The sequence below is a fragment of the Bidens hawaiensis genome, unplaced genomic scaffold (genome assembly GCF_021521415.1).
Source record: "Bidens hawaiensis isolate Kalapana, Puna unplaced genomic scaffold, B.hawaiensis_p1.1 tig00003217_1, whole genome shotgun sequence".
NCBI lineage: Eukaryota > Viridiplantae > Streptophyta > Magnoliopsida > Asterales > Asteraceae > Bidens > Bidens hawaiensis.
In genome coordinates, this window is record NW_027491174.1 from 2336832 (window position 1) to 2345663 (window position 8832).

Genomic DNA, 8832 nt, shown 5'->3' on the forward strand with positions numbered 1-8832 from the left:
TATTTTTCATCATTTTTAGCCAAAACCGAGCATTAAATTCACCAAATATTCATCCTTTGTCCAAAAATTACCAAATTTTCATAGATCTCATATTTTCATGTGTAGATCATCTCTGTGAAATTTCATGACCCAACTCTAAGTCTATCACAATCTGTCCAAATCATATAAATCATACGAAAAACCGACTACCTTGTGTTTCTAGCTTTAAACCGCGAGGATCTCGCTTTCTAGCCTTTGCTAGCAACTAGATACAACACCTACAAGCACAACAACACCACACCAAGCAAGTTACACCCACAATCAAGCCATTTCTTTCATGGTTTCGGTTATGATAAAGAAACAAAGATTTTAACCGTAAAAATTCGTTTTTGACTCTTTTAACTCCTTTCTTGGACCAAGATCCCTTGTATAACTTGTATACATCACTTGATCATGCAAGAATCGGTTTCATCTCGGGCTTTCACCCATTTTTCACTTGAAACCTCATTTTCTTGAAAATAACTCGAGAAAGGAAGGTGAACACGCATATAACTCGGTCTTTACCTCGTTTTCTTGCTTAAAGACTTGGGTTTTTTTGTTCAAGGAATTGAGAGAAAGTGATGAAGATGGTGGTTTGTGATCTAAAAAAAATAACAAAGGATGGGGTATTAATCCCCAATTCCGATCGGTTCATTAAAGGGTGTGGGGTGGGGCCCACACCTTCATTCTTGGCCACACATTCGGATTGTGTAATCCGGATAATGTTGTGGATAATCTGGTTCAGTTCGTTTTTCGGTTAAACGTTTAATTCCGCTCAAAACGAGGCCTAAACGGTCGTTTTTCGGCTTAAAAATAAAATTTATATAAAACCGATTTAAAAACTTTAAAAACTTAAACCATGACATTTATTAACTTGAAACATCATATTATTAATAATTGTGCATCTTTTTCGGCTTGATCGATCATCTCTTGCTTGGTTTGGTATAAAAGATTTCGTTTAACGTACCAACGTACCATTAAATCGAAATTCTTTTCTGTGCTTTATTTCACTTATCCCGAAGCTTTAATACTTCGTAAACATCACTAAACATTATATATTTCGTCTATAATGTAATCCCCGATTCATTCAGGTTTCAATAACCGTCAATCGGTTAACCGTACATCCAATACGATTAACTGTATAATCGAGTATAATTCGTACCGTGAATCATACATACTCGTATAAATTCATATATTCAGTATTAAATGACACATAAATAGTATATACCGGCTAGGGTATACCTGAATTTGCCGGAATCGTTACAAATTCGGTTTCAGGGAATTGCCTTGACCACTTTACCGTTGAGATCCACCATGGGGGGAGAGTTTAGAAAATGTCTAGAAACTTAATATGATGGGAGGAGGTACTGTTGTCAACAAAGTAAATGCAGACCTGTTTTGGTTCATGCTCAATGGTTTTTGGCTTGGATTATGCTCTTTAGAGTTATAGACAAAAAAAAAGTTGAATTAAAATGAATATTAAATTGAGAAAAATTCAAACTTTGTACTGAAGTGGCAAAAGTTTCAAACCACAAGGATGAAAATGACCATTAGCTCAAAATAAAAAAAAAAGAAAGGCAAAAATACCCTTAAACTAACGGCATAGTTGGATGCCGTTAGACGAATAAGATGTAATTGGCTAATCTTTAAAACTATAAGAACTAAATTGACAAAAATTTAAACTTTGGACTGAAGTGGCAAAAGTAGCAAACCATAGGAAGAAAATGGCTATTAACTCATTAGCAGGGGAGTATATTGTGCGTAAGACCCAATTTGAAACCATTTCCGTCTTCTCTCTTTTCAGATCTAACGTTCAAAGTTCAAACTCTTTGACCACCAACAAATGGGAGTAAAAAACCAGTGGGAAATCTTGGATTCTTGCAAGAAAACACTTCCTCTTCACCATCTCCAGTAAGTACTTCAACAATTTCCCCCAAAATCCCATTTCAATTTCACCTTCTATTATTATTATTAGTAAGTACAGAAACAAGAGGGTTTGCATCGATCTATCATGTTGGATGGTTCAACTTTACAATGTCAACAAATCCCATTGTTCTATCAAAGATAAGCTTTACCTCAAGGGTTTATTTCACCGAATTCGGGCCCTCATCGCCATGAATTGCAGCCTTATCTTCGTTACAGGTACCTTGCCCTAATTTCAAAATCACATTTTTATGGATCTTTATCTGGATTTAACAGTTTGGATGTTTGTTCATTAGAGTCATTTTTATGGATTTCTATCTGTTTTTTTAACAAACATGTCAAATGGGTTACCGCAAAATTGTAATTAAAGCATTCATAATACATAAAATGGACAAGAAAGTGTTAACGGGTCAACAGAACCTGATATTGCTATTTGAAGTCGTGATAAATTTAGGATTTATTATTTGGGTAAAACTAATTTGTTTCAGTTTTAGTGTCAAAATAAACTTGTTCATGTGAAAAGTGTAAATAGACCTAAATATTTTTGAATTTGCACGTAAATAATATTTTCTTGAACATGTTTTATTTCTTCATGGTTTGTTTTTGAACGGGTTATGGTAATTTGCAGATGGATCAATTCCGGGCATCAAAGTATCTACGTATAGAAGGCGTCTGCATCTGGACAATGAGGTAATTGTTTCATATCTATGATGTTGTTCTTTTCCTTTGCTATCGTATATCTTATAATTGGTAGTTTGATTTTGTATTTGTTTTTGTTTATGTTTATGTTTTTGTATGATAGGGAAGCCGAGACGAATCTTCTTCAAACAAAATTGCTCCACTTCAAAGGAATATGGGCTCTGAGTTCTCGTGTATGATAAAAGATGCCAAGATTCTTGGTTCTACGTTAGGGGTTCCGTGTTTAGATGGGTAATTAATATGCATATAGTTTAATTATATATACCTTTACTAGGGCTTATTAGGTGTCAGATGTGTAAACGAACCAAACTTTCAGTGAACAGTTTATGAACCGTTAGGCGGGATTGCAGGAAGTTTGCTTTTTTCATAAACAAACGAACATTAACATAAAATTTTGTTCATTTAGTTATATGACCAACATGAACACATGTCTTGTTTGTTCATTTATGCTCTTTTGTTTACATTTCATTTGTTTACGTTTGTTAATATATTCATTTAACATTTTTGGCCCCATTACAACTTAGTCTAGTTTTGATAACTTTTAAGGCCCAACACATTGTTCTTCACGCTACTTTTAAGTTCATCCATGTGTAGTTAAGTTTGTTCGTTTTTGTTTGTGAATCGTTTGTTTATATTGTTAATGAACGGACATAAACGAACATGCATATGTTCATTTTCTTAGGGAATGAACATGAACCCAGGTTCTTTTAATTTTTCATGTTCGATCGTTTGTTCAGTTGAAGTTAAACGATCGAACGCATACATGCTCTGTTCGGTTCATTTACAAGCCCGGAGCTCATGCTAGAGGTGTCAAATTTGATTCATTTTCTTATATATACGTCGATTTAGCTTATGTTTTATTTCTAATTGGTAAAATAAATAAAGTTAGCTCAAAAGGAAACAAGTTAAATGGGTTAAAGTTGCTAGTGTATATAATGTATAATACCTCCTAAATCATTTCATTCATAAAGTAAGATTACTAGTGAAAAGATATGCTTTGTAGTCATATTGGAGATGCAAAATGTTCATATGAATATTGGAATTAATTACAGGGATTGTCCATGTGGTATGGCTATATTGCAACTTTAGTTCCCGAGTTTCAAATATTACAACTTTAGACCAACTCTTTGCACCACCATGGGAAAGTTCATGTGAAATGACCAAATACCCCTTTAGTATTAAAAATTGAAAATACAAAACCTTTATGCCTTGGTTAGCATTTCTAACTTTCTGCGTTGCTTATATTTTCGCTGGTTCTGTTATAAATAATATTGATCAACTTTTTATTTTTATATATCGATTTAGGAGTTCGTATGCATTAAAGTACATTTGGGCATCTCTCAACCTGTTGGACCTCTTTTTTTTTAACTAATTCTTATACGGTCCGTTTGACCTGACCCGCTACAGATAAAACATAACCAAAATCAAACCAATTCAGGTTGAAATTGCCACCTTCACTCGGTACCGGGTGAGAGTTTCAGGACCTAAAAGGGATTTTCTAGTGGTGTAAACTGACCATGTCACTTGTGAGCTACTCAAGATTGACTAGCTAAAATCTCGAACCGAGCTGAGCTTAAACACGCTTGAGCCTAAAAATAAGCTTGTTTAATAAAAGAGCTCGAGCTGATTCGTCTATTATGTTATATATAAAAATATTATTAAAGTATATGTAACATATAATTGAAAATGTAAATAAACTAGTTAATATAAAACGAGCGGAGCTCGAGCTTGCAAAACTACTCACGAACCGAGCTCGAGCATTAGAAATAGTGCTCAAAACGAGCCAAGCTCGAGCTCTCGTAAGTTAAATGAATTTAGCTCGAGCCTAGTCGAGCACTCGAGCTCATGTTCAGCTTGGCTTTTTAAGACCCCTAGGTCTTTCCATTAAGTCAAAGTCTCTCTTTATGAGTCTGTAAAAGATGAAATAGACAAAAAAATATTTTTTGTAATGCTCTAGAGTGTTGTTTTTTTGAATTTTTTTTATTTATCTATTATTTGTGTAGGTGAAGGTGGTTATGTTGTTTGTTATGAAATGGATGACATCGAGAAAAAACTTGAATTTGGAAGAAACTCATTGGTGAGTTACGCACGCTATTGATCAAATGTCGAAAATGCCCCATAATAAGTATAATATAAATAACTTTTCGCCAAAATCATTTTAAGAATTTTCAAATAATGATTGTAAGCCAAAAACAAAGGCAAACTTATTATATAAAACTTACCAAGTAAATGTAACTAACTGCAGCATACTTTAAAAACGGTTCTGAACTCACTTAAGATACTGTGGCTTTCAGATTGCTCTAGCTGTTCTTCTTGGCTGTGATTACTCACCAGGTATCCGTGGGATCGGTCCAGTAAGTTTAAAACTTTCATCGCTTGTTTTTTAATTTGTCACTTAATTTTGATTAATTATTACTAATATCTATATGGATCAATGTGCAGGATATTGCGTGCCAGATTGTTAGATCTTATGGTGAATCTGCAGTTCTTCAAAGACTTGCATCACAAGAATTATTGCTTAAAAAGAAAGCTAAATGTTCCAACAACCAGAATCAAGTACCCGCCTTCAACAATAAAGAGAACATACCACCTCATGAATCAAATATTAACGGTAAATCAGCTATCTATATGATTCAATATGGGGAAATTATATTTTTCATTATGAAAATTAGTTGTTAAAATTTTAAAGGTGGTAGTCAGTAGTTACTGCTTCCTTAGTCCTGGTTAGGGCTGTAAACGAGCTGAGCAAGGTTGGGCTCGGGCCTCGGGCTTGGCTAGTTTACAAACTGAGCTGGCTCGTTTTATCTTAGCAAGCTCAACGCTGTGTGCCCGAGTTTACTTAACAAGAGAAAGGAAAGGAAAAGAAAGTTTTCATTTCCTTTCTTTTCCCTTTTATCTCCTTTCTCTTTTTCTTTTGCTTTCTTCTCAATTCTTTCCATTTTGGAAAGAAAGTTTTCTACCCACTTTTCTTCTTTATTTCTCCATCTTTCTTTTCCTTTCCATTAATGAAACTTGGGAACATATTCTTTTTATCTTTCTTCTCCTTTCTCTCCTAAAAAAAACTAAGGAACACATCAATTAATTACTTTCCATTCATTTATTTTCATTTCCCTTCATTATTAACACTCAGGAACACAGTCCAAATGCTGAGCCCGGCTTGTAAAAAGCTTGAGCTGACTCGTGCCTTGTTGAGCCAACTCAAAAAAATTCTATGTTTTTACACATATTGATATATATATATATATATAAACGGAAAAAAATTTGTTATTTTTAACATCCTGATAATGCATAATTAATAAACTTTAAAATTCATAGTTTATATTTTTTAAAATTTCGGTTATACTTTTGGGTTAAATTTTATATATACATATGTTAAAATGTGGTCTCTAATTTAAATGAGCCGAAGAGGCAGCTAAATGACTCTAATGAGCAAGCCAACAAGCCTGGATCGGGCTTGGCTCATTTACTAATGACTCGATTTTGAGCGATCCATGAGCTGCAGGCTTTTTGAACATCCCTTGTCCTGGTACATTGCTGTAAGACTCTGACTGTAATGGCATGACCAATTTAGCCCTAAAAATGGCCAAATAAGCGAATCTTGTGGACAAGAACTTATAGCCTTTGTATCTTTAGCTTGAAGTTCTCTTGTAACAGTAACCTTCGTGATTGTTTGACAATCCCATGTTAAAAATTTCAAGATTTTTTAAGTCCATTCAAGATGAATATAGTGACTTGATTTTCAACGTGTTCTTTTTGTAGGGCATAATAGTAGTTTACCAAGTAATAATCAGTTTCTGCAAGTGATGGATGCATACCTCTAACCGAAATGTCATTCAGCTGACTCTCAAATGGTCCAAAGGTATATTTTAGCACGTCTCATTTTTATTGTGGCCCATAAATCCTCAAAAATAGATGACTAAAGTGACTGATTCTAAGTTTCTTGATCATTGTTACAATAATAAAAATAGACTTTTTTAAGGTTCTTACATTTATTTTGGTTGCAGGGTTCTTGGTATACATCCATTTCAACGGACGAGGCTTCTGCAAACATGCCATCGGTTTTTTGAGTGGGCTCCCGAGAAAACAGGTACGCATGTGTCTTTAAACAAACTTAGTAAACGTAATAAAGTAAGTACATAATGATTTATTATACTTGTTATTATTTATTTATTTTTATTATATTTTTTATAAAAAATGGGGCTGTGATTTAGATGAGTATGCTCTTCCTAAGATTGCTGAAAGAGACTTGAGACGATTTGCAAACCTACGGCGCACTTCCTCTCACTTGGGAGTTCAGCTTCCTTTAGACAAGGTCCGTGTTTTTTTAAAGGAAGGGGCGTATAAGTAATTTCTAAGATAATCTGTTTTGTTGCAGCTGTTGTGAACTGGTTATCCATAACTGATTAGTGTGACTTGAGGTTGCAGTAACGAGAATCATTTTTTTAATCTTTTGCTTTTTGTTACTCCCTTCGAGTGACTGACCAATTTTTTTAGCAACTTTGACTTTTTTTTTTGTTGCAAGTTAGATATTGTTCTATATTAAACATTCGCTAACATCTTCTCAGTAAAAACTGTATGGTTTGTGCTAGAGGTGGCAAAATGGGTGGGTTGGATAATGGACCAAAGTGACTAACTTTTCTTTCAAAGTTAGTAAACTTTTTATGAAGTCACGTTGTTAAAGTTAAACATAACCCTATTTTCACTATCTTAATATAATTCTTTAAAAACACACATTTTGGCCCTTTTGACCGTTCATAACTAAAAATGCCACTTCCAGTTTATACTTTATATTTCAAGTAGCCCGTCTCAAACAAATCTTTGAGTCTCGTCGTCATCATCGTGTACACAGATTCCAGTCAAGTGTCCGATTTCTGAAATAAATAAGCGCAGAAAAGCTCAGGGAAAAGAATGCTTTGAGGTTTCATGGGAAGACATGGATGGACTTAGTAGCTCTATTGTACCGGGTGAACTTGTTCACAGGTAATAACTAATAACTGTCACTTCGTTCAACCATAACTAATTATAATATAATTACTTTTTAAAATGCCCTGCTTGCGGTGCACGCATATAATGTATATATGTGTGAACCCTCAGGTGGGCAAAAGCGAAATTGCACTAATTTTGACGTTATTTTACCAATATCGTGAAAATAACGTTAAAAGTGGCGGAAGGTTAATCAGGCATCATGTGGTGGCGTTGATAGCCGAAAGACAAGGGTACATGCACCAATCGGTCGGTGTCCCGATGGTTGAGTGTTATGTGTCTTATGTCCAAGGCTTGATGCAAAACTACTATCGAGCCGAGGGTCTCACCGGAAGCAGCCTCTCTATCCCTATGGGGTAGAGGTAAGGCTGTCTACATCTTACCCTCCTCAGACCCTACTATAGCTTTGCTATTGGTGGGATATACTGAGTACGATGATGATGATGATGATTTTTTAAAACAGTGCATGCCCAGAAAAGATAGTCGAGTTTGAAGAGAGAATAGCCGAAAAGAAGAAGCCAATACCGGCGCGTAAACCAAAGAAAACATCTGTGAGTGAAACTGAAGCAAAACTTCAAAAACTGATGCTTGAAATTGAAGGTCAAACATCTTCTAGTCAAAACTATCGGTCAATCAATGAGGTCAAAACGAGGGAACTGAAGGTGACAGGAAATCGTACATTTTCTTCTGGTCAAAACTATCGGTTGATCGATGAACCACTGAGGTCAAACATCAACCGTCGCTGTCATATTGAGACAGAGGTCGTAAATCTGTCAACACCATTAATAAGAAAAGTTGAAACGCAGATTGTTGATCTTGTGAGTCCGTGTTCAGTTTCTTCCTCTTTGAAAAATGTAGCCGTTGATGTCATTGATTTGAGTGAATCTGAGACACGTGTCGCCAAGCAAACAAGGCGCGAGAGCTTAGATTATTTGTAGCTAAAATTAGGGATGACATTTCTTAGATTATTAGTGTACAATGGTTATATTCTTTCTTCACGACCCGAATCGAGCGAATGCTTGTTCGTTGCTTGACTCGTTTACAATCGAACCAAACGGCTGAATTTTCAATCAAGTATTTTTTATTTCTTTTTCACTTTAAATTTTCCAATAAGAAACAAGTTTGAAGATTGTTAATAATATATTTTGTAAACAAATTATTAGTTTTTACACAAATGTATAATAGGTTGTAAATATTTAGGAGAAAGAA

The 8832-nt window shown here is 34.6% G+C and overlaps 1 pseudogene across 1 annotated transcript; it reads left to right on the top strand.

Moving 5' to 3' along the window:
• The first annotated feature begins 1806 nt into the window (after positions 1 to 1806).
• On the top strand, positions 1807 to 8587 carry LOC143622544 (single-strand DNA endonuclease 1-like; annotated as a pseudogene). Its single transcript, XR_013151729.1, has 12 exons — positions 1807 to 1929; positions 2003 to 2160; positions 2570 to 2631; positions 2744 to 2871; positions 4600 to 4717; positions 4935 to 4994; positions 5083 to 5251; positions 6400 to 6499; positions 6645 to 6727; positions 6852 to 6952; positions 7490 to 7620; positions 8087 to 8587. The product of XR_013151729.1 is annotated as a single-strand DNA endonuclease 1-like (transcript).
• The last annotated feature ends 245 nt before the right edge of the window (positions 8588 to 8832 follow it).